Raw genomic sequence first — 26,691 nt, forward strand, 5'->3', positions numbered from 1 at the left:
GAAAGGTAAAAGAGGCGTGCCTCTTCAGTATCACTTTTATGTGAACTAGAAGTGAACTCTGGTCCTCAGCAAGAATAGGTATTGTGTGTGTTTTTCTCCGTCTGTGCTGCTGCTTCAGTGTACTGCAATGACGCCTTGCACAATGAGCATTGTTTTGGGACTCGTACACCACTGGAGCTTTATTCTGCTCAAGTTTAATTTAAGGTCACCGATATTGGGTTTTCTTTGTAATGACTTACTAAATATGAACAGCTGTTCCTCTATATGTCTCTAATGGCTACAAATATAAAACCACTTGGCCTGAATAAAATATTTGGAGATGTAACAGGGTTCAGATCATTATAATATAGGTGGTCTTCACCAGTAAGATCATTTACACAATATTATTTAGATGATATTTCTGAATGAAACTTTCAAAAGGTCATATACCGTACGTAGAGGCATATACATGACATTCTGAATTAAACCCATCCTTAAGCTTTGCGGCAAAGCCCCCGGGGAGCGTGTCACGCTTTGATAAGTGTGCAGGAGCCAGCAATCATAACATTGCCAACATCGTGGTTAAAGGACAACCACGCCCTCTCTGCTGAGGCACGGCCAATCCAACAAAGGCTCCCCAGTGATGGTCCTGGTCCATAAAAGCCTTTTATCTCAACGCTACCAATCTGCACTTTATCTGTAAATACGCCTGATGGTTGAATGCACCTAGAGATTTCTTTTCAGTGTGCATTACATTGTCTATTGATTGCAAAGAGCTGTCGATAAAGTACAATGGTGTTCCTTCAAAAGCAAAGACAAACACACAAGCACACACACACACACACACACACAAACACACACACAGCTGGGAAACACTGTATTTGATAAAAGTAGTGCAGAGCCCTGAGGATCATCTGGCCATTATCACCAGTGTCCACTGGCTAATCCTCTGGCAGGTACAGGATTAACTACACACTTGTGTGCGTGCACGTGTGTGTGTGTTCATTGGTGCACAGTACTTCAGGACTTTCCTCATTCACTGAATGTAAATTATGTCAAATGCGATGTGTATGAGAATTATCTTTCATTGCATCTCTCTTGCAGTCAGATGTTTGTAATAAACTTTATGTCCAAAAGATGAATATTATCTGAATTATTCAAAACTACGGTAATGATGCAAACTTGCAACAGTTCCAACGCTTTGTCAATAAAAGGCTGGAGACGGCAGGCAGAGGACCAAATGCCACCATCTTACCGACCCAGAGCAGCGTCCATCTGAAGTCCTTGGTTGTGTATCCTAAGCGACCGCAAGATATCTCAATGAGTGTCCTCAAGTCTTAGTGTACAGTGTACATGTTACAGTGTACACGTTACAGTGTACCTGTTACACACCCAGTGGCCTCTCTGTACTCTCACACGACTTCTAACCAACATCAGCATGCTAATACTTTAACAGACAATAACATCTCTGCAGGTATTTACCATAGTCTTCCTTTTTCATTTAGTATGCTAGCTTTAAATATAAGTTTAAAGAATATATATATATTTCTGCATTAAAAATATGTAGTGGGCAAATCAAAAGTTCTGACCTGGTGATCAGTAGAGGTATATCGGTTCATACCGAGCAGAACATGAGCCGTTGGAACATCTTATACAAATTTTATCACGTGCAGCTAAGAAGTGGTACAGCACCAGCTGACTGTAACACAGGATGTTGTACACATAAGCGCGTGCATGTGAACTCTGCACCTGACACAGGTAAACTATCACTACATAGGAGTAGAAATGAATACACATGGACTCTGCACCCCTGACACAGGAGTAGATATCAATACATATAAACTCTGAACCCCTCTAGAACAGAGGAAGCCCCCGCCCCCATGTTCCACTCTGTTGTTGTGTATGTGTGATGGATGCGAATAAAAGGCTATTGTAAAGGAAAGTTCGGCGGAAGTCGACACTGCATAAGCTGTGTGGCTGGGCTTCCCCTTTGCAAAGTGAAATATATACGACTTGTCTGTGGTTTGTTCTCACCTCTCGGTAAGGTAGCAGGAATACCTATCAGTTGTTCAAGTGTCTTGGCATTTATTAATGGGTGTGTATGAAAGAGGCGTTGGCATGGTTACTCACTCCCACTTAAGACACCACTAAGAAAGATAATAAGGTCGTAAACCCTAATGAGGGGACATTATGCTGCGTGGAATCTTTCATGTGCAGACTCCATATACATTTGCATAAAATATTACAAAACAAATTAAAGATGTAAATTCCAATTAATCTGCCGTTGAAAGAAACAACATCAGAAGGGTTAGAAAAAGCAAACACATATTTCATAGTGACACACAAACAAAATATGATCTGTCCTCCTCATTAATTAACTGAGACTGCTTGCACTTAAGTGTCGTAATCAATATTCATGTGTCTGCTGTATGAGAAAAAACTGATCATCTTTTGAATCAGAAATTAATTCTCTGCAGGATCATCATGTCTTTTACTGCCTCAGCATTTTGGCAAAGTTACACTTCCCTGGAGCATAAGGGTGGAGAATGTATTCAATCTCATTAAGTGTAATTATAATTTGACCTTGAACGATGACGCAAAGCAACAAAACAGCATTTTTTGTTTCGCCAGAAAATGGCTGGTACCAGAAAGTTATTATCTAGTCAATACACCGTCTCCATCTAAATCTAAACTCATACTGTTGAAGAGCTTGCAAAAGAAACTCAATTACATTTCAGACATGTCTCTAGCAATCACCTCTCCTATTTCATGTATCCCTGCATTTGATCCCAAATTAACTTCCCTTTTCTGTGTCGTAATAACATGAATTTGTTCAGATAATTTCGATTTAAAGCATCTCTCTCTGTGTGTCTGTCGGTCTCTTCATGGCAAAGCATTACCAGAGTATCATTCTTATATATATATCTCATATTACCAGTTCACTGGATGACAGGGGTAAGGTGGGATGGGGGCCGGTAGGTGCGGAAAAGACATCCAGTAAAAGATCAGAGGCTCTAATTTCTTTTTTTGTAAAAAAACTTTCTTTTGCACTTTTGATTCCCATCCACCTCTTCCTCCTCAGTATCGACACATTATGAGGCCCTGACCTCCACTAACTTTATCACCATTTCTCTTATCCTCTCTTTTTTTGTATTATTAGTATTGGTGCTGTAAATAAAAATGTTGTTAAAATGCAACAATCTGTCCATTAAGCCACTGCATATTCTTGTATGTCTGAACGTAAGTGCAGTTTACATTTAAATCTGAGGGAAATATTCCTCTCTCAACTGTTAATATTTTTTGAAGGACTGTGATCTTCATTTCAAGATGTCTATAGCTGAAATGGTTGTTGGTAGTTTTAACTAGTTTAACTAGTTAATGCAGTTATAGTTAGTTCAATGAGTTTTAGTCACATGTATTGATCACTACATATATTTTATCATGTCAACATTCTGGCTTCTGCACAGTGACAAGTTGTTCTTTTTAATGCAGCCTGTGAGCCAACAAATGAAGGTGACCTGGTTGGCAATGATGTGCTCCTGTGCTTCAGCTTTACTACTGTAAATAGTTAGCTAAGGATTGAGGTCACGGTTTGGGCTCGCCGAAGTTGAGCTGATTGGCTTTGAGTGTGGGAAATCAATAGCTTGACAAAGAGGTGCTCCAGATAAACTCCATGGTCCGCATTAGTCAGGACGGAGTGACTCTACATGGGATGGAATCTGCTCTTCATTGCTTATCCTAAACATAAAAACACTGAGATGGTGCAGCCTTCTTCGCTGAGGCTTATCTGCAGACGTGAAGTGGTTGTAGATCCCAGCAAAGATCAACTGTTTCCACAAGTGGTTTTTACTGAAGAGCCTCTAAGGCTGACCTTTAGGAAGCGTTATTCGCGAGAGGCTGACGGAAAGACTTAAGGGCGACTGACCTGTACGTGAAAACCATAAGCAAGTTTTCTTGGGCAAGATGGGTTGATATTGATCCTCTGTGAACAGCTTTTAAAACACAAATGGGTGTTCAGCAACTGCTTTGTCTCGATTATTGTCAAGCAAATAATTCAAGATGGTGCTTTATGAAAGGTTTTATTGATGTTGGATGTTTTTTTTAGGCTAGAACCATTTTAAAGGTGGCAAAGATGTCTTTTCTTTGCAACTTTGTCATGAAATGTTCTGTAGAAGCCTTTAGATGCCAGGGACTGTCCCTGGCCTATTTTGTTTGACTTTTGTGTCCTGATTTGAATGTTGTTCTGCATCTCTCTGGTATCTAGACCAGGAAACCTTGCCGTCTTCTTTCCCTTTATGGTCCTCTTTGTTCCTTTTTGTCCTCTGCTCTGTATTCCCTTTCAGCATAACTGCGCCGGGACACCAGTCCCAGTCCAATTCACAAACCTTTCCCTCAAAGCCCTAAATCTTTTTTAACCATTAGATGCTCTCTCTCTTCAATCTTGTCATTTTGTTGCAGCATTGTGAGAATTTTCCTTCCGCTCACTCCGTCCATTTTGCCGGCAGATCCCTAAATCTGTCACAGGGGGTTGCCTTGATCCCCTGATGTGCCAGGGTGCCTCTTTTGGGATCAGCAGGGGGGACAGAAGGGAGGAGGCAATGAGAGGAGAAGGTGACTTCTGACAGGCAGAGCCGACGGGGAGATGGAAGTGGATGATGACAGAGGAGGAATTGAGAGGGAGGGCGAAGGAGAAATCTGAGGAGGGAAATGCAGACAGGGCGTAGCAGAGGAGCACAGAGGGGATGGTGGAGGCCAGAGGGAAGGGTCAGGGAACTAGAGGCGGACAATGGCTGTCACCGGGGGATGCCGTCGTTCGGACGAGGTGGAGAACAGGGGGGGAAGAGAAACTCTCATCCCGGGTGAGGTTTTCATCTCACAGCCTGCGGGTCTGTGGCCTGACGGAGAAAACCATCACGGGTCGCTGCCAAGAACGTCTCTTGGTTACGTATGTAACCTTCGTTCCCTGAAGGGAACGAGACGCTGCGTAAAAACGCTGTGGGAACGCCTCCGCGTGACCGCGTCATGAAGCACGTGTGAAATTTAACCAATGGTGAGCTGGTACGTCATAGGCGGGGGACGCCGGGACCAGGGCGCTATAAAAGGGACCCGAAGGGCAGGACCATTCATCTCTGAAAGGCCGAATCGAGTGCCACGGGCAGGCCGGGAGTATGGCAGAACGTTTACGCAACGTCTCGTTCCCTTCAGGTTACATACGCAACCGAGAGACGTTCCCTCTCAGGGAACTCGCTGCGTAAAAATGCTGTGGGAACCCAATATCCACTCACCATATGAGCAAGTGACCGTGGTGTGAAGTTTTTAAGACGCACACTCAGACGAGAGGACCTTTACCCTCGACTCGAGCACAGGTGCTCCCGACGGACCACAGGAGGATCTGGCGGGCTAGCTTGCACAGCGGCCATGAGCGCAGGCCCCCCTGATGGTTGATGTAGGAGACCACCGATGTGTTGTCTGTCCGGACAAGCACATGCTGGTCCGTCAGGGCTGGACGGAAGTGTTTCTGAGCGTGAAACACCGCCAGCATCTCCAGCTGGTTTATGTGCCAGGACTGGATATGATGCTGCCACAGCCCCGAGGCTGAGTGACCACTCATGATCGCACCCCAGCCCGTGAGGGAAGCATCTGTCGTGAGGGTGACCCGATGACAGATCGGCCCTAAAACGGGCTCTTGGGCTAAGAACCAAGGGTCCCTCCATATGACCAGGGCCCTCAGGCAGCGCCGAGTGACCTTGATCAGACGGTGCTAGTTACCCCTCGGGGAGAACCCCTTGGTCTTGAGCCACCACTGCAACGGTCTCAAGTGTAACAGGCCGCAAGGGATCACATTGGATGCCGCTGCCAGGAGACTTAGCAGTCTCTGAAACTGTTTCACAGTGAGTGGCTGGCATAGCCTGCTGAACTTCAGAGGGGATCGAAACTACTCGAGCGGGAGACAGGTGTGCCCTCATCGTGGTCGAATCCCTAATAACGCCCAGGAAGGTGGTCCTACGTGCTGGGGACAGTACGCTTTTCCTGGTGTTGAGTCTCAGCCCCAGACGGTTGATGTGGGCGAGGTGCACGCAGCGACGCTCTCCTGCTGCGCCAGGTGGTGCGAGCTCGTCGACGGCCGGGGCCGCCCTCGAGCAGCCCCGCGGACGTGGCGTCGTCGGGGAAGGAAGGAATCGAGCGCCTCCGCCTGCCACCTCTCGGCGTGGAGTTTATCCGCCACGGCCCCAATGGCACCTCCGAAGAGGGTTGCCGGGGAGAGAGGGGCATCCCAGGAGGAAGGACTTGTCCTTCTCCTTTATGCTGGAGTGGCTCAGCCAAAGATGCCGCGGCCGACGGACTTCGCCGTCTCCTCAGTGGCTCTCAATGCGAGGTCAGCCGTGTGCCTTAGCTCACGCACTGCCTCCGGAGTTAGCTCCGTCCCCTCGGCCACGTCGGCCAGCAGCTCTGCCTGATACGCCTGGATAAGCGCCATCGTATGCAGGCAGGAAGCCGCTTGCCCCGCCGCCGAGTAAGCCTTGCTCACTATAGCCGAGGTAGTCCTCGAAGGCTTGGTGGGCAGCACCGGTGTCCTCAGCGACACAGCTGAGCATGCTCCACGCCTAGGCAGACAACACACAAGTCGTGTGAGTCATTGCCCGTAATAAAACGGGTGCAAGGGGGGACACACTGGACGAACCGCTCAGCCATTACTAGGTGGAAAAACTTTGTACGCACTAGATGAAGGCACAGAGATGAATGGTCCTGCCCTTCGGGTCCCTTTATGTGCTTCATGACGCGGTCACGCGGAGGCGTTCCCACAGCGTTTTTACGCAGCTCGAGTTCCCTGAGAGGGAACTGCAATTGCAACATACAATACAAAACCAAAAACAGATCAAAATAGTTGTCCTACTGTTTTAGACTATCCAAAGATATTTATATTGTGAAGGAACCTCTGGTCCAACTTTAAATGCACAGGTTTTGAGTAACACATGAAATTAAATTTTTTCAATAACGTTTGAGTTATTCTCAAGATCAACAATAAATTTAAGTCTCAGGAGGAGAAGAGAGACGAAAGTGATGGGAATAAGAAAAGGCACTAAATAGAAAAGAGGTATGTAACATTTGTGCATTACAATCTCTACAAACAACTTGACCTAAATTATATAATTTGTTGGGTTGTGTACATTATTCCAAACAATTCCAAACATTTAACATGGGTAATGGATAAAAACAGGTATTAAATGCCCAAATAGCAAATAATATCTTTGACTTCAATTGTGGTTGTCTTTACACAGCATCAAGGATGTATTTTTCTAACATCTGATCAAGTTACATTTCAGACAAGTCGGCATCTTTTGGACAAGCTTTTGCATTCAGTGAAAGTCAGTGTGCTTGATATATTTAGTTTAAAGGGCCACATTTGTTCAAAGTGACAGGATTTATAGACACAGACATGATGAAGAAAAGTCTGTCCATATAAGTGTCCATATAAGTGCATTGTTATTTCTGAAACAATTTAAACAATTTAAGCATTCATATTTGATACTTGTAGGTAAATAATGTCTTGGACCATTACGGATGCTTTAGCCAATACTGTGAGATAAGGATTTTTGTGTTTTGTTTACAACCTCAAAACATCAACTTGCGTCGTTCCAGTCGTTGCAGAGACCATAAAACCATCGAAAACCCAACCAATATCTAGATGTGAAATTCAAATACATCGAAGCACACCTTTGAAAATGTATCATGAGTCAGCTCACAAAAAAACATTTGCGAGGGAGACAGGCAGAGAAAAGAGAGCTCTTATATGGCTTCATCTCCATCCACAAGCACTATTATATTTCTCTGTCCCCGCGGTTATTTTTTCCATCGTCTTTCTTTCACTCTGAAAAGATGCAGATTGAAAAAAAAACTGAGAGGGAATCAGTGAGCCTAGGATGGATGAAAGTATAAAGAGGTAGAGAATAGAAGAAAAGTGCAAAAGATTACAGATGCTCAGTACGAAAGAGGAGTGATTTGCCTGTTAATAGGAAATCCAAACCAATCTCGCCTGCTGTCTGTTTCCGTGTAAGTGTGTGAGCCCGCCCCATGCTCGTGCTTAAACATTGTTCTTTCTGCAGAAAGATTAGGGCATATAGACAAATCCCCCCGTTACATTAATAATCAGATCCTTTATATGCACAAAGAGATAGAGGACTTAAAGGAGAGAAAGACTGATGGCTTGTCCGACAAATCAAACAAGAGAAGATAGGAAGGCAAAAAGAGCCCCACAGAGTGAGAGAAGAGCCCTCAAAAGGGCTGCAGGAGGAAGACGAACGGGTATTGTGAAAGAAGTGTCAGACTTATACCTCAGGGGGACGGGATCTCAATCAATGTCATCGACAGCACCTTTATCTCTTCCATCTCCATCACTGTCATCACTTCATCCCTGCTGTAATCGTTGCACTTCGGATGTCTTGACTCTGACTCCGACCCACATTTTGGGGAATATTAACATCATTAGAGGACTTCCTAAAGGGACTTCTACATTTTGCATCTGCCTCACTCTGCTGTTGAGATAAATGTTACACATTAAAGCAACAGCATGGGAAATCTATCTAAATATGTCCAATTAAAAATGATAGCTCTATCCTGTCCATTCAGGTGGAATTCTTTAATAAACATCAGGCATAGCGCTCCTGTGAGTCCAGCTCTGGAGTTAAATGCTATTAGCAGCATGCTAACATAATCACAAAGACAATGCACTTACACTTTTCTGAGTTATGATGTTTATAATATTAACTATTTCATTAATACAACGGAGACAACTGGGCATGTGTTTGCAGGTGTTTTGTCATAAACTCCTGATTAAAATGTTTCACCTGCTGATGTCACTGTGCAAAGTTCAGGGATCATCAAATTCACTGGCTAGCCATCAAATAACCATCAACTAATTTCAATGAAAACCATCAATGTCAACCTGGTGATATTGGTCATCCAAAACAGCAACCAATAGGATAATCAGCTGATAAGAAACACAAAATGAATTTAAAATTCTCGGTCCAACTGGATATGATGCACATTGGAGGGAATGGTTAAGGCAGCTAGCGCCTGTGAAAGATCTACATCCTTTGGGGGGCAGAAGGGATTGTGCTCTTCTCACAATATCTGGTGCCAGCCTTGGCAGTCAGAACAGTGTGAGCCCCAACAACAGGTGTCAGACAATATTTGAGACTGACTTCCGGAGCTACATGAGCTCCAGCCACTTGTGATGAGAGTTGAGGAGTATTCAAAAATACAGAAAGAGAGAAGAGAAGCAACGTATTTTTTTAACCAAGTTGCATAAAAGGGAAGTTGGTATGTTAAGTTGTGGTACATTTGGCTTGAATTATTTCATGTCGATTAAGAAATTGTCAATTTTTGGCTTTCAGCCAAATCTTGTTTAATTCCTTCACCTTCATTAAGTTTCACAGGATTCGGTGGTTACACTTGGCCAACTCTTTTTGTGGCTGGCGTCTCACCAGCCAATATTTGCATTGTTTTTGCTGCTTAGTCTGCCGTTTTTGTAGCTTCTTGTGTAGCTGCACACTTATGGTGAAAAGGACGATGCCCAGAAAATGTCCCAAACATCAAAAAACAGAACATATTTGCGATTTCTGGTTGGTCATAAAATGATGATATAGAGGGATTACCTAGCAGATTGTTTCTTTACTTCTTATTAGTATAAATTACATTTACTCAATAGCTTGTATGTAACCGGAGGATAGCATTGATTTTTTTTCACATGTGAATTAATGTAAATGACAGAAAATGCAGCACAACTGCAGATCTTCCATTTGAGTTGTTCATATTTACAAGCAACTGTCTGCGGCATGGAGCTTTACAGCATTTAAAGAAAGATAGCGAAAGGGATGAAAGGAATACGCATGTACAGCCCGCACTCAAAAGCTCTGCCTGCATGCAACACTCCTACTATACGTACTATAGTATACGTGCATGTATGCAAATATGCACTATACAGTGGACCCGCGTGCAAGCTACACACCTCGTTCTAAAAATAAACAAAAGAGCGAATGACATTGAAGTTCAGTGTGCCTGGGGAAATGTGTTTTCTATGATATGTGTGGGATGTGAGTAGTAAAGTGAATCAAATTCCAACAAATAGCTGGTGTCAGGCAATAAAATGAGAGACAATTTATTATTATTATCCCTCCCTTGAATTCCCTCCAGCTGGATTCACTTCAGCCGCACACGACCACATCTGCACCTTATGATGAAAAGCAGCAACTTGTCACAGGCAACCTGATGTTTACGTGTTTCTTTTGGCTAATCCAAGGCTGACTTTGTGTCACCACACCACTATGTGCTGCACATTAAAAAAACATTAAGACGATGAGGAGGCCGGCGTTGGTGGAGAAAACTGCACCTTATTCTGCTCTCTCTCACCCTGCAGATGTCTGACTTTATTTGCTATATTTTATGGCCAATGTAGGCTGAGACTCATTCCTAAGTGAAGGGTCTGTTAACACACATTGTCTTAACTGGCTAACCGAGGGCTGTGAAAGCCAGCCGCATTGCGGTCGAAATCTAATTCAAGTCAAGGACTCTGGACAACGCTCTGTCAGTTGCAAGACAGAGAGGCCGTCCGTTTATCATCGTCTCCATCAACCAGTGAAACAGCCGATTGAAGCCATTAGCGAACACTAAATGAGGGTTGTGTGTTTTCAGATAACTCTGAGCACATTTATTTGTGTCCTTAAGGTGTTCACATTTGCCGATGTACATGTCTCTGACCTGTGTGTGTGTGTTGCTGTTAATATTTGTGTGTCTGTTTGTTTACAGAGAACTGGATTCAGTGTTGGAAGCAGGTTCCTGTTCATGGAAGCTGATCCGTGCTCAGTGAGGAAATAACCACTCCTCTGCTTCAAGGTGCCTACGGAGCAAGCACACCAGCAGATTAGGCCTGTGTGTTCCTACAGGGAAGTTTGGTCACCTCAAAAGACACTGAATTAAAGACATCTATTTCACCAATGTACGTTAAAATTAAAAACAAAGCTAGCTGACTAGCCTTTGGTGGTGAGAGTGAAAAGACAACGGCGGCAACGGCACCCTGTCGGCATTTTGACACACAACTAAAAAACAAAACACAAATGAAAACTGGTCTCTGTGGCATTTCTAAAGGACAAAGAAAAGAACCCAGTGTTAATATTAATGGGATCACATTGATATTCAGCACATATCACCTGCACCAAAACCTCTCGCCATCCAAAATGGACGTAAAATGCAGGCTTATTGAGCATTGTGAGGGCCGCATCAGTGCTAGCTCCGTGCAGACCTGGATGTGTGTGCGTGGGTTAGAGGAAGAGAAGAAGATGGATTGGACCCTTGCGACACTATGATTAAGACAAGTTAATGCACTGGCCTCTCATGTGCATCGATCCACTGCCTAATAATGTCCCACAGCGGCTTGACTTATTAAGTGCACACCTTTAACCAAAGTATGATCTGATTAGATCGTCTCAGAGAGCATTTACCTAAACGCCGCACACTGAGTCAATGGTGCTGTCATTGAATGCAGCAGCAGCAGCAACATTAAGGTTTAATGAAGTCGCGCAAATGGTCGATTTTTTTCCGTCGCGTGCAGCTCAGAAATATAGTCTTCTTATCTCGGTGTAACAAGACTGGGTTTCATTAAATGCCCTTTAAAAAGAGAAAATGGTTTCATTTTAATTTCTGGATTTAAATGAGTTCATCCACCACTAGCTGCATAGAGGAGATAGAAGCTGAGGAGTTGTAGTCGAACAGTTCGCCTTTGAACAAACATTTAGAACATCTTTTGAAGAAATGATAGTCTAGCGATTAAACAGCATGACTCACCTGCATCATTGTGAATTTTGGAACTAAAGTTCTTAAATATGTAAAATGTTAAATCATCAGTTATTTCAGTGGCTGTAGGATGTTTGCCGACGATGTAATTGAGGCTCTACAGCTAGTTTTAAGCTCCCCAATGAACAAGCTGGCCAGTGGACAGAAACGAGTAATAGGAAAAGCAGAGAGCAAATAAGAGAAATATTTGGAAAAACTGCTCCATCTTCTCTGTGAAAAGTCATCAACAACCTCAGGATTCAAAGGCATGCTCAGATTCAGATGATTCACACCAATCAGCCTCCTGCCAAAATGACTTCATCTGCAGCTGGCTTACCCTTTGGCCTCTTCATCCTCCCACCCACAGTACATCTATTATACCTTTGACTTAACCTCTCTGACCTGCAGGCTGCTACATCCCAGTAGGACACGAACAAAATGGCAATCCAGGGATAATATATAAATAGGGGTTTAACGTTTAAGTGTAGGCCTGTGTGTAAGAAACTATCCACACAGTTATGGGACTGCGATTTGTATGTACATATTTTAGTATAGGCTGAACAGTATCTGCATCGGAATCCCTGAGGGATTAGCATGGAGCCCTATTCACTCGGCAGAGTGAAGGTAACAGCACTTCACCGCCCCCCCCCACTGTCGAAAGGCGCCTTAAAGTATTTGTTCGCTAACTCACGGACCTCGTGAGAACGCATAATGATCAATACTTTGACCTTTTGTGTTTTTCCACCTAAAGGGTATCTGCTGCACCCACGGGAGCAATCGTTCAGCGGCGGGCGTCAAAACGCACCTCACTACTGCCAGTCAGCAGGTCACTGTGTGTGTGTGTGTGTGTGTGTGTGTGTGTGTGAGTGTGTGTAGTGTACATACAGCTGGAGGGGTTCCAGTGCTTCCCGCATACTGCACAGTATTCCAAAGTTTTCCTAACTCGTGAAAGAGAGAGAAAGTAAAAAGACTGAATGGCAGAAAGAGAAGGAGCAACAACTTGTGATTGAGCTGAGTGGGCTCTGGTTCATCATCTGTTCACCAGCGGTTGGTGTGCTTCCCCTGCCTGCTCTGCAACGTCAACAACGCCTGCCAGGAGTTGGGATCCACACACACACATCAGGCCACCCTACTCTCAAATCGCATCACACACACAATGAGAGGCGCACTCACATACACACACACACACACACACACACACACACACAGGAGATTTTGGTTGTATTATTTGTTAAACCAGGCCTTCCAATCAACTGACATGGAATGGGAGGTGACAGACAAGGTGGGGGGAGGTGGAGGGAGATCAGGTGATGGACATGGGGAGTAATTAGGAGAGGCACGTAAAGGTGGGGAGGGAGACGCGGGGAGGAGATTGCAGAGATGAGACAGATATCTGAGAGTGGAAAGGTGGGGTGAAGGAGGGAATCTGACAGGACTGATGTGCCCCCGTCCAGCGGCGAGTGCGATTCAACCGCTGTAATGAGACAGATGAAGGGCCCTCCTATTGATGGCCCTCCTGAAATATTGTTTCATCCTTCGTCTTTTTAACCTAGTGGACCAGCACGTCTGCAGGGAAGGCGGCGGTCCTTGGACGTTCTTTGACATTTTCTTAAAGAAGTATCTTTTTTTTAATGAACTTTAATGTTGACAGGAACACACATTTAAACAAAATGTAAAACTAAAGTTCTCCTCCGCTTTTTTCTTCTCCTCCCTTGGGTTCGCCTGTCCTCTTTTCTTGTCACGGTAACACCTGACTCCAGGCCACAGGAATGTGCTCTTTCCGTCTGTCCTTCTGGTAGAAACATCTGTCTCTCAGCTGAGAGCTGCCATCTGTGCGTTTCATCGAGGTCTCTGATGGTTTTCTCATCTCCCTCATTTCATCCTCACGGCATTCTCTATTGAGGCGAGACGAGTCCAGATCAGATGCTGTGCCTCAGCAGGTAGGCGTGTTGTTGCATCTCAAGTAGCTATGCTTTATATAAGGAAACAGCTGACAGCGAGAACAGGAAATCTCTCAAGAAACTTTATTGGCATATTTTGGCTTTGCATTTAAAGCAAATCTCTGACTCAGTACAAAATCATAGAAACACCTCTGCACGGCCCAGAAGCCATCCACAACATTACATTACATTTAGCTGATGCTTTTATCCAAAGCGACTTATATTGCATTATAACCCATGCATTACATTTTGCCTGGGGAGCAATTAGGGGTTGGGTGTCTTGCTCAGGGACACATCAACAGGGCACATGGGGCAGCCGGGATTCAAACCACCAACCTTGTGGCTCCCAGCGCATCACACTACCCCATGTGCAACCATCGCATTATAACACCTCTTCTGACAGCGTCTGGCTGTTGGGCGGCTCACCTTACCAAAGTATGCTAATCGTGTCGGAGAACAACGGTGGCCTTCAGGTAACATGAAAATGCAAGTCACTAAAACCAGTGTTTGGTTTAGGTTGCATTTTAAGGAGCAATTAGACACTTCTGTCTGCCAGCTTTGCAATACCAAAGATGCTTTTTTAGGGTGAGTGAGTTTGTGAGTGCGGGAGGCGGGTATCCTTGGAGCAAACTCTTATTCATTTAAAGCCAGAGTGATGATAGAGGAGCTCCATGAGTAATGCTTTGAAATCAAATTGGGACTAGAGCCAGACTGGACAGCAGCACAATGATGCTTTAATACCTGTTCTTTCTATTGTCTATTTTCAATTACACCGTGCTCTCTATCATACTTGAATTTTGCTTTGTTGATTTTTTTTTTTTTTTTAATTTAATAACCTGTTCTTTTCGTGTGGGCCTCTTCATCCTCTTGGAGCGTCCGCGCAACTCAAATTAAAACGGTCATCTATCTCGATGCCTCCCTCCATCTCCTCCTTTTCATTGGACTAACCTTCCTGGACTCTTCTTTTTCTCTAAAATACACACACACTTCTTCCTATCTAACCTTATATATTCATTTTACGCATCAATGTGGTCCCATCACCCTCTTCACCTGCCACATTTTGCATACCTCAATTCTCCCCCCCCTTAAACCTTTGATCCCTCTCCATTTTATCTCCTGCATCCCTTCCCCCATCTGGCACAATCATTTGGCCTCTTGTGGTCCAGGTGTGTTGCATTGAATGATCACCACAGGATGTGGCTCACAGAAACACACAGACACACACACACACACACACACACACACACACACACGAGTGTGCGAGTCAGCCTTTGCATTTAATAGATAAGATAATATTGTTGTCACATATTGGCTGATATATAACTATTTCATTTGATCAATAAGCACGGTTCAGTCCCTTTGAGTTACGAGGGATCTCTTTATGACGAATGTGTCTTTAATGCTTCCACTTGGTCCTCATTCAGGCCATTTCTCTCTTCTCCTCTCTTCTCTCTGTCCAAATTGATTAATTCATCCAGCCGATTAAATAGGCAACAGCATCAATAGTTTTTAAGACTGCGGAATCAAAATTTTGACACAAGGCTCAATGAGGTGTAAAATGGCCATTATAACTTGCTGGGAGAGACAGAAGATTCATCTTATCACGATGGGAGTTTGCGAATGGAAGTCATCTTTCACAGTAGAAAACGACAAGACATTTGCGACAGCAGAGGAGAATTTCTGAAATAATTACTTTTCAGTATTTGTGTGAGCTCAACTTGAGGGACAGATTTACGGAGTATCTGCGTTTATCCCAAAATGGAAATAACTCCACTGATGGTAAGCCCAATCATGCAGAGTAGATGAAAGGGTTTGAAATCCAGCAAAACAATGCGGACAAATTGAAATGTTTAATTAACCAGTCGACATCTCTACTACAAAATATCTTCACTCCCAACAGCCTTTGTCAACTTTGTGTTATTGCTTCACGTGTTATTGCATTTGGTATTCAAGAGAACATGGTGTGTGTTGTAGCATACACTTGCAGTAGTTATTTATTCTTGCACAAAGGAATAATATGGAAAGAAAAGAATGAAGGAAAACACAGAGATGGGTTCATCTGTTAATCCAACCAGCAGAAAAAGAACAGGTTTAGGAAGTAGAAAATGAGTGAAGGTTGAGAAATAGTCGAATAACCACCACCTCATCTCCTACACTGCAAATGTTTAAATTATGGAAGTCATTTTATGGGCCTGTGCAAATGTTTTTATTTCACTTGCCTGTTGGAGCTGTAGTAAGTGTGCTGCTGAGGGTGACTATGCAATAAAATTGTTTTTGCTTAGTTGTCTTTCATCCATCTTTTATACTCGGGGCAGGATGGGAGCTGGAAGCAATCCAAGCAAGATGCAAATGATCCTGAACACGTTTGTGAGTCCATCATTTTTGGACTGAGGAGACACGCTCTGACCTGAGGGGATACACCCTCGCTTTGCTAAGCAACATCATGTCATTAACCTTGTATTTTGTTACCCCCCATTTTTAATATTTTACTGAGTATGAGCACATTGAACAGGATATGACGCAACCCCAACAGAAGTCAAATTATACGCATGCCTTTGACTTCAACGGTGAAATCTCGGTTTTTAATCTCTGATCTGTGTAACCATCCTACGGGCTGATTACGGCCCCACCTCATCGTTCATACAGTCTCCTTCTCCAATTTGATTTGTTAGCACCGCCAGACAGTGAGCCTGAAGACAAGGTGCCGCCATTACATACACACACCTTAGAAATCCATCCGCACACTCATGCATGATAAACCCTGAGAGAACAGGTATTGCACATTTGCACACACTTAACAACTGGATGAGTTATTAACTGGAAGAGTCACAGCAGTCCTAAAAAGTTAATTTCAACATATCTTATCATCATATGCTTATCTCTGACAATGATGGATTTATTCAATGGAAGAAAAAGAAAACAAATTTTAACCTTTACCAGACATTCTCGCTTTTTACAAATTTTCTCACGGAGGAGATAAGAATCTCTGAAGATGCTGCGTTGTAGAGGGGGTGTTGACTGTAGTTTCTTAAAAAGAGCTGCGGGGCCATCGTGTGTGTGTGTGTGTATGAGTTTGTTTCCCTGGCTGAAAATACTGCAGTGCTTGCCATGCCTGGCTGGCTCACAGCCGTGTGATGTAAGGGCATATTCTCTCCCTGGCTGCTCTGATGGAGTCCAGTTGCTCTTTGCTTTGTTTAGGGAAGACACTAAATCCTGGGAGACAGACATTGATCGTGTGTGTCGGTGTGTGTGCGGCTGTGGCACTCCAACACAAAAGTGTGCGAGTCCAGAGAAAATGGGGAGCATCCGCTGGGCAGTAACACACACACACGATATGAAACATCGGCGTCCACAATCACACAAACAAAACCCCCCCTGGCCTTTTGATACCAATCCTCCCCTCTCCTCCTCCTCCTCTTTTGTGTCCTCTAATGCAGAAATGTTGCTCTCTGACAGCCGCCCCACACAGCGGAAAAGCCTGAGTGAAGCGCTGACGGAGTTAACCCCTCCATCGAGCTGACGGAGTTAACCCCTCCGTCGAGCTGACGAAGCCGGGGCTCGTATGTGGTGAGTGCCTGCTACCGTTGACGCTAATTTAGCACTTGTGGAGATGGAACGGACCAGAGTCAGAGGCTTTTTCATGCAGAAGAACACTCACCATAACCCACTGATGCCACTGTATCCTGAAGAACTACCCAGGAGATACCTTCAAGTTCAGTTTGTTCTCGATTAGATCAATGAAAGACACCCTTATACTGATGGAGTTCAATTTAACAATGACCAGGAGAGCTGAGCAGGTGAACATCCCCATATTGTGTTAGCATCTGGCCCTGGAGAAAGCTTTCCAAAGTTTGACAGAAGTTTTCTTTTAAAGAAGGGACATTGAAGAGACAGGAAGGTAGCAGTAAACAAGTTATGGAGATGCATTGAGGGAAATCAGTGCTCCTGCGCTACAGCGCTACAACTGTTATCTCGGCCTCTGTTGCTTCCAGTTGGACCACTCCAACAGCATCTGTCAGACTTCATTAAAGTGAAGTACTAACTCACTTGAGTCCATCTTTATTGCAGTTTGGAGTAGCAAGCACGAGTTGGTTGGCTAACCGTTAAGCACGCAGGCAGAAAATTTGAGTGGGGGGCCTCGCTCAGGGGAGCCTAAAGTAAGGTCGAGCAAGGACCACAAGGACCAGGGTGTTAAATTTTCCACCTCACTCAAGCCCCGAAGAAAGGGCGTCGTCGCACTCTGATTGGCCGAGAGCTGAACAGCTGCTCTCAAGACTTAATTAGGAGCCAGTACCACACTCTGCTCAACAGGTGACCCAAATAACCCTCTAATTGACATAAGGGAAATGTTCAGCTAATATGAATTGGGAAAAAGGGAAATGACGGTAAGCATGTGATCGTCTGTTCTGTCTGTCTGTTTTGTCCCTGTCAGACAGCAGTCCATCCTGTGGACTATCAGACTATCCGTCTTACTTTGGCATACCAACTAGGGAGAAATCCGACCCTGAGCTATAACTCAAAACACGGTTAGTACATCTCTACAATGGGACTCACTGTTGAACCCATTGCATTAAGTCATTCGGCTTAAGATTGAGGTCTGACTAACAGTTCAAACGAGTTGAAGGTTTCAGCTCAAATTTAAAGCGCAAAGAAGGACTTTGACTAATCACTAAAAATGTTCATATAACCCTTTTAAAAATGTAATTATTTGGTGTTCCTCTGAGGGAAAGTCTCCTGTTTGTTGGACCTTTTCATCAACACCACCTCCTCCCTGGTTGGATTTATTCTGGTTCTCTTATCGCCATTTATTTTACACCACGAGCCCCATCTGATGTGTCGTGTGGAAGCGGACTCATTGAATCCGGCGGTGCCTGATGTGTTTTCTTACCCCATCGGATATCAACTGCCGACTCTGCAGCATTATGCAGCTTTCGGCCAGTGTTGGAGAGTCTTTTGTATTATCTTTGATTCAAGAGGCTGTCCTTTATCAAACACATCTCAAGTATCTCCTACCTTGTTATCATATTACCTTTGTCTTTGTGCCTTTTCATTCTGTTCCCGTATCTTCCATTCATCTCGACATATTCTCTACCTCTGTGCGTCTCTTTATTTCCACCTCCTTTTGTATTTTTTTTTCCGGTCGAGCAGCTCATCATCGCCTCCCTTTTCTTATGGTGGAACGCATACACCCTCACATCCCATTATTTTATGGGCCCACAGCATCATGGGCTTCCCAAATAAAGAAAGGATAAAATACAATTTGTATTCTGGACCACGTCTATGATTTGATAGGAAAGCTTGAGAGGGGGGGAGAGGAGGCAGCAAGGAGAGGGGGGGGGGTTGATAAAGTGGCAGGTTGAAGTTGGTTAAGTCCATCGGACATCTCGGGGCGTTTGCCTACATTGTTGGCAGATTTCTTTCTTTCTTGAGGAGTGAAGTGTAACCTTTAGTCATCAAACCGAAATACCTGAGACTTTCCTGCCATGTGCTTTTTTGTCCCGCTTCTGCTGTTATTTGCAATTAGACCTACATCTGTTACAGTATCATACATCTACCTAACGCTCTGCATCGGTGGTTTGTACATTAAAACATGACTCGACTGCACTGCGCTTGGTGGTTGTTTAGTGTCGCCTGAATGTCGACGGTGACAGCGGCGTGCGAGAGTCTGTGAGATCAACTCAAGCGCTCGTCAATACCCTTTTCTCAGCGCTGCAGCATGTGGGTACATGCAGTAGAATCTGCAACTGGTCAGCAGCAGCTCCTGCAGTGAAAAAGAGACGATTGACGAGGTGGAATGGGGAGGGAAGGGGGGGGGGGGGGGGGGCGGAGCTCCATTGACCTTGCAGCAGAAAACCTTAACAGTAACAGCAGTGGTAGCACACTCTCGGCTGCTCACACACAAAGGAAAGCGCTCCGAGTGGGGCATTTGTACCATGAAACACACTCTGCCTGCGCCTCGCGTTCACTCTGGCGCCGGCTCCGCACTCTAGTGCTCAGGACTCGCCTCAGGTCCGCCTGCCCAGTCCAGCCTGCTCACAAAGCAAGAGAGTGCAAGATGGAATTTTCACATTCACGCAAAGGGAAGAAATGTGCCGCCACTCACCAAGTCACAAAAGACAGAGACCGCATAAACAAGGAATGTCTTCAGGGGAAGACGTGAATAGAGACACCCCAGAGTCCTGCATACTTCTTTGACTGTATGTGGGTATAAATCTCCATGACCACACAGCCTCTTAACATGTAGGGTAGTTAGTCACACATCACTTCAACAGAAACATACAAAGAGCTGGGACGAATGTCAACTTCAAAAGTGTTTGCGGCACATAGAATTTCAATTTGAAGCTTATTGAAGTGATGGTAGGACTCAGTCAACGGGAGGGCAGTACGCGATAAACTGTGTAATTGAGTGCTGCTTTTGTTCTCCCTCTTGTCCATCTCGCTGGATTAGATCACTGATATTATTCTCTGAATGAAAACATCAGTATTTAAACCCTTGAGATGTATTTTATTGTTGACAACCCATAGATAAATACCAAACAAGTTCAGTGATGGCTTACAACTTTGAGCCAAAACTCAGACCAGGCCCTGAGCCTGAAAGATGTCCTGCGGCTTGTTGGGGAAGTTTCAACACTGAGTCATGTGGCAAAGTACTGGAGGCGATAATGCAGAGATAACACCAGTAGAAAGAGGTTTGATGGTATATGGAATGCAGATCACATTAAATCTAGAGTCAGCCACATGGAAATAAAGGTCATAAGAAAAGAGGAATCCGGGAAGAGGAGGAAGCAATAAATGGAAACTTCCATTGTTCTTTGTTTCTGGGGATGCCGGGATGATGGATATTGTTCACAATGAACGCTGCTTTCCACAACAACCGCTCATTTGGGATTATCACCTAATCTCTGCTATTGAGATGAGCTGTCATTCAGCTGGGGGCCGATGTAATTCCGTCGGACCGTTGACAGTTCGTTACTCCACATTGGCTTGAGCTGTTCCAAGATAAATCTGCCTTGCATATAGGGCACTGGGTCTGCACGGAGGTTTTTCCTTCTCCCACTTGTGCTGCGCTGGGAGGCAAGAAACTTTTCTCTCACTTTGACTAACCCTACTTTGAAAACATTAGATGTGGAAAGGCAAACAGGTGAAGAATTTTGAGTGGCGTTCCATTTTCAGAAAGCTCTTTAGTGGATATAAAATATAAAGAACACAACTATTGACCCCTGGGAAAGGCATGCATCCATATTGGGTTTTTTTTACTTGTAAAATGAATTTTGTTTAAGGGTTTGTGAATACTTTACAAAAATAAGCTTGTTAAGGGCAAGATTTAGGAAAATTCACCCCTAATGTTGCACGAACCGCTGACCGCATAAACGTTCAACCTTAGGGGTGACTCACGTTACTCTGAATATACTTGACTTTGTTCCCAAAAGATGAAGGCTTTAAGTGGCTTTAATTAAATAGGTCACTATTTAATTTCTCTTTTCTAAAAAAGATCAAGCTCTAAAATAAGAAAAGTCTCAATCCATTTTTGCTGAAGCTGTCTCCCACATGACCAAAGGTTTGTTAATGATCTCATTTAAGAGGTCATCTGTTCTCTAATTGGAAGCCAGGTGACCTGTGGCAGTCTAAAGTTAGTATATTCCCTTTGACCTTATTAAAAACTACTCACGCTTCTGTCCCCGCTGTCCTTAGAAACAACCCTTCAAATAGCTCAAACCGCCTTTTGGACCCAAGTTCCTCCTCAAGGAAAAGAAGTGCTATGCTTGAAGAACATTTGACAGAAGGTGAGTGACTCTAGTGTGCAAGTCTGGTTTCATAAGAGGGAGCGATAATGAGAAACAGCACGGAACACAATTAAAACCAAAAGGTATTTATAGTAACCCGGGTATTAGTACCATAGGCAATTTTTCCAACCACAGGGCAGCGCAACACCTGAGAACTCACCGTTCTGAGGGATTGTGGTGCAGCACCTTCCCATGACCCCACAGAGTGGAGCTGAGTAACTCTGGGGCAGAACACTGTGCTCCATCTAGCTCACCCCCTGCTCAGATATTAGCCCAAACGCAACATCTGATGACTCAATACATGCTGTTCCCTTCGTGCTGATAGTTCGTTGTTAGCAGGTGGCTCAGTCCCACTCAAACATGTACATGATGAGCAGAGCGTTGTCCCAGTGTCTGCCGACACACACACACACACACACACACACACACTAATAAGCCCCAGACCGTCTGAGTCGGGCACGTTTTTCACTGATCATTTTTGCTTATCGGCGCAACCATCACGCGGTCCCCAGGTGCCTGCCGCCTCTCACCACATCTGGTCTTGACCTTGGAGACGGGGATTCACATTTAGAGATTTATGTTACTGGCAAGCTGCTCTGCATCAGTGCAAGGTTTGTGCGTGTTTGCATCCGCGGGTGCAGTGACCCGGGCGCCTGTGGTGTATCATAACTTGTGTGTGTTATCAACCCAGATGACTTTGCATGCAGCCCGATAAGCAAACGCTGCATTCGGTGTATACGCATACTTTATACTATACTATACTAGCCGTACAAGATGACTTTGAGGGTTTCAGATTGCAGCCAAAACCCCTTAGTTTTCCTTCTTTTATTAAATATGTCATCTCAGCAAAAAATCCGAACTCTCCCCTGATTCTCTTTTATCAAAATCTGTGTTTTAATTAATGCCTTGAACACCGGGGTTAATTGTGCTTTTCCTGACAAAATCAGACCAAATGCTAATTGTCTTTGGGCGAGCTTTGTGCCGAGGCTGGAAACAGTGTTTTAATTATCCAGAAAACCTCTTAAGTGGTGGACGGACTGTAACGACCATATGCTCAGCAGGCACGGCATATCTAAGGGTTACCTATCAGCTCACAGGTGGTGGAGAATGTGTAAAAAAACACAACTGATTCGAACAAGACCAAAGCAAGACACAATATGTTTTTTTTTGTTGACCAGGATACATCTTGCGATGGATGGATGTTTGCCTACATAAGGACCGTGCGGCCTCCTTTCTACTCACAATTAACTGACCTGTCACACCTTTAATGACAAGCCCAAACGAACACCCACCCCCATTCTCACCCACATAGGTCTCCACACAACAATGAGCAGCAGATGAGAGAAAATAGACAACTAGAGGTCAATTTGCAATGTAGGACAAATGGATCTCACACACACACATTCTAGTCTGCACACAACCACCACAACTGCAATGAGTATTTCTTTTCTTTATTGTGTGTGGCTTTGCATCCTGTATGCAGGTCTGAACAGTGCGTCCCAAGGTAGTAACAGATAAGTAATTCCTTTTTATGCGTGGTTTGAGAATACAAATCCTTTGTGTGTGTTTCTGTTCTTTTGTACATTTTTGAAGAATGACAAAGTCAGTCTGCCCAGTCAACTTTTGTCCAGGTTGAAATGTCTCAAAGCTACATGATGGATTTCCATGACATCTTTTACACAGGTTTTGTTTTGCTTCTTTTTTTTGGCTATTTTTTCTCAACAATTGAATTTCATCAAAACCTGCAAAACTCCTTGTATCTTTGCTTTTCTTGATGATTGGTTGAATATCAAAGTGCAAAATGAAAACTGAAAATTTAGACTACAAATAATTTAGCTGTCACCACATTGCATTTGGCTAAAGATTCATAGTCTGTTTTTAGAATACATTATTGCCATTTGAGCGAGCAGTTTAGTTTTTTACATTTAAAATGATCACGCCTAATGGTATTCTAAATGATTCTACTCTTTTTGATTGATTTTTAACTCGCGGTAACAACTGGGCAATTGACTGCATGCCTCAATGATGGTAATCATTACCTGCGAGGACTTTTAAAGCCAACCGTTGAAGCAAGCCATCTCTGAATCATTCAACTCATCACAGACTCAATCATGAGCCATTACACGGCGGTACGGACAAGAACAGTTCATCACCCACAGCAGGAAATGTCAAGGGAGGACAAGGGAGAAAAACATTTGTTGTAGCACTGAGGGGCAGCTTTTCCAAAAATGTTGTTGTGACGATTAAATTCAGCAAATGTGCTGGCAACAATGTGTTGTTGGTTTTTCCTGAAGCAATCACGACATGGAAATACAAGAGTGGATACAGTGTTAGCGTGAAATGGCGGATCATTATGCAGTTTTATTGGGGAAATAAAAAGTGCATTTAGTCGCACTTCCAGTTTAACAGAGAGCTTAATGAGACCTTCTAGGCCATATTCTGTCGATACAAATACACAAATACATCCACCAAGCATATCCAGCTCGACTGTTAAGGGGCTTCATTGCCTTTCCCACTTCCAAAGCACACAGAAGTTTCTCCTTCACTTTCTCTTTCAGTACTGCACTGCTCCACACACACACACCTTTCTTTCTTTATCTACCTTTCTGCACACTTAGACCTGGCTTCTCTCTCGCTCTCTCTCTCGCCTGCACCCGGGCCTTCTCCCAAAGGAGCATTATATCACACCTGGGTATTTCACAGTCCACAGAGCTCCACGCTTGTTAAATCACTGATTTCGCATGAAATCAGGATAGGATGTGCCACCATGCATCACGCCTGACTTTTATATCAAATGAAGAAGTGGTGATGAAGTTTAGTGGACGTATGATGTGTGGGTTTGAGAGTGGAGAGAGCACAACGGCACAAGTGGATGCCCAGAAATGTGGGTGGATGGTTAAAGTATAGCCTGTAAGTCATCCATAGTATCTTACTGCTGTGTGAAAGGTGGAGAATAATGGCTGCTTTCTTTTATTCTCTCCTTCTTTTCTTCTTACCTCTCTTAACTCTCTTGTATCTCTCGATCGGTTTCCTCATCTATGAAACGGTTTTGATGTGTACCTCAAAGATTAGTTCTGGAGCCCATTCCTTTTTTCTAATTAACGGCATCCAAAAGTATATGGTAATATGCAGTGTCATACATATGCAGATGATACACTATTGTGTCATTCTGTCAACCCAACTGATTCTTGACAATTTGAAGATGTTGGACGACATGTGACGCTGTCCATCTCAAAAAGGACCAGATTGAGATAACAGCCTGACCATTTCAATCTTCCATTGACACAGAGAAAAGGATTCATCCCATTTTGGAACATTGTGTGAACAGCAGGGTTTTTTTTCACCTTCCTAAACATCTCTACAAATAGCTGCCTAAATTTCCCCCATCACTCTTTCTGTATTGCTGTCCCCATATTGTCACCTTAGAAGATATGTCTTATCCAGTTTTCCTCACCTCCATCTCTCACCCTTCCCCATCACCGCGCTGCCTCTCAAGTCTACACACCGACAGCTCCTCCCCACTGTCCAAACGAATGACACTTTCTAATTGGCCTGCATCGGCCTGGCAGGAGAGCCATTTCTGTTTGGACAGCTGTTAATTTAAGACGTTTGTCAGCGGCAGTGAGATTGTGGCGGGGACAGCGGCGGAGAGAGGGACGACAATCTGGAGCATCATTGAGAATGACGCAACGAGGGAGAAATAGGAAGTTTGTGTCTGAGGGGAAAGATTTGTCCCCCAGTTTATCCACTCGCATGTTACTATGACTCTCACCTCCTCTGCATTCCTGTGTAGTATGGACCGTGTCATGTTAATGTACAAGCGCATGACCTGCAGTTTCATTCAAGCATCTGCTTAGAAGCCTCAGCATCACCCGCATATTGCAATGGGTTTCAATTCCACTCCTCTCCACACACACACACACACACACACACACACACACATACACACAGTGAAGCACACGCAGACACACTGCGCTCTGGGAACCAATCACCATCTCCCGTTCTCAGGTCCTGTTTGTGAATGGGATTGTTACGGGAGAGGTGGAGGCAGGCACCGCTGCGTTTGCTTCCCGGGGAAGCATCAGCCTCCCATTCTCATTTCTGAATTATTTCCCCCACTCTCTTCTGGTTGCTCTATAATTCATTTTTTCATGTGTTTTTTTCTCACACTCTGATGTACATTTTTGCCTTTCTCTCCATCTTTGTGAACTCTCTGACATTTATTTGTCTTTTTTTGATGCAGCAGTCAATTTGGACTGGATTTCTTTTTTTCTTGCTTTTCTTTCATTTCTCCCCCGACCCACCATCATCATCATCATAATCATCATTGCGTCAAATAGCGCTGTTGGTCTCTTTAGTCACCCGTTTTTCTCACAATCCTTTGTTTTCTCTCTTTTAATTCTTTTCCTTTTACCAGTGACTCCAACTGCCTCGTAAAGCAGCAGCTCATGCATGTAGGGTTAATGAGCACAAACACACACACAGACATACTGCCAACACTTACCTCCAGTGACAGCGTCTTTGTCCCGAGTGCTTCCAAATTCTCTGTAGTTGTAGGAAGAGGAAGACGAGCCAGGGAGCTTCTTGCGTCTGGAGAGAAGTGGATGACAGAAGGAGAAAAAGAGACAGAAAGAGGAATTAAAGACAAGAGAAAGCGGAGAGAGTGAGAGGTATGAAGAGAAAGACAGAGCGAGAGAGACAGAGGAAGTGGACGAGTGCAGGCGGACTGTGGGATTCGAGAGGAAGAGGAGGAGGGTGCTCCGGCTGGCTGGAGGTGAGATGAAGGGGAGAAAGAGAGAGGGAGGGAGAGATAAAGGAAGAGGGAGGGAGAGAGTGAGGGTGCGCTGGATTGGGATAGGAGGGGATTGTGTGATGTTTGAGAGGAGGAGGAGGGATTGCAGGGAAAGGAGGGATAGAAAAGTTAGAGAGGTGGGAGGAAGGAGCAGTCAGGATGCAGAGACAGAAGAAAGATGGTGAACGATGGTTGAAGGAGAGAAAGAGAAGGAGAATTGAGAAAAGCTGGATCGGCTGGACAAATATCTGTTTATGATAAATGGCAATTTGATTTCATTTGAACTCTCTCTCAACTCACGGCCACTGAGAAAAAACAAGTACACCTCACATCAAGCGCTCACATGGGGAGGGTCGCAAGAGACGAT

At 44.3% G+C, this 26,691-nt stretch overlaps 1 protein-coding gene across 1 annotated transcript in view; it reads right to left on the reverse strand.

Moving 5' to 3' along the window:
• The window catches only part of pvalb6 (parvalbumin 6), a 37,525-nt gene extending 11,228 nt beyond the window's left edge, over positions 1-26,297 (reverse strand). The window contains exon 1 of the mRNA XM_037476799.2: positions 26,037-26,297. The gene's annotated coding sequence lies outside the window, so the exon portion shown is untranslated. The remainder of the gene's footprint in view (positions 1-26,036) is intronic.
• Between the last annotated feature and the right edge of the window lie 394 nt (positions 26,298-26,691).

The sequence above is a fragment of the Pungitius pungitius genome, chromosome 12 (assembly GCF_949316345.1).
Source record: "Pungitius pungitius chromosome 12, fPunPun2.1, whole genome shotgun sequence".
Classification (NCBI taxonomy): domain Eukaryota; kingdom Metazoa; phylum Chordata; class Actinopteri; order Perciformes; family Gasterosteidae; genus Pungitius; species Pungitius pungitius.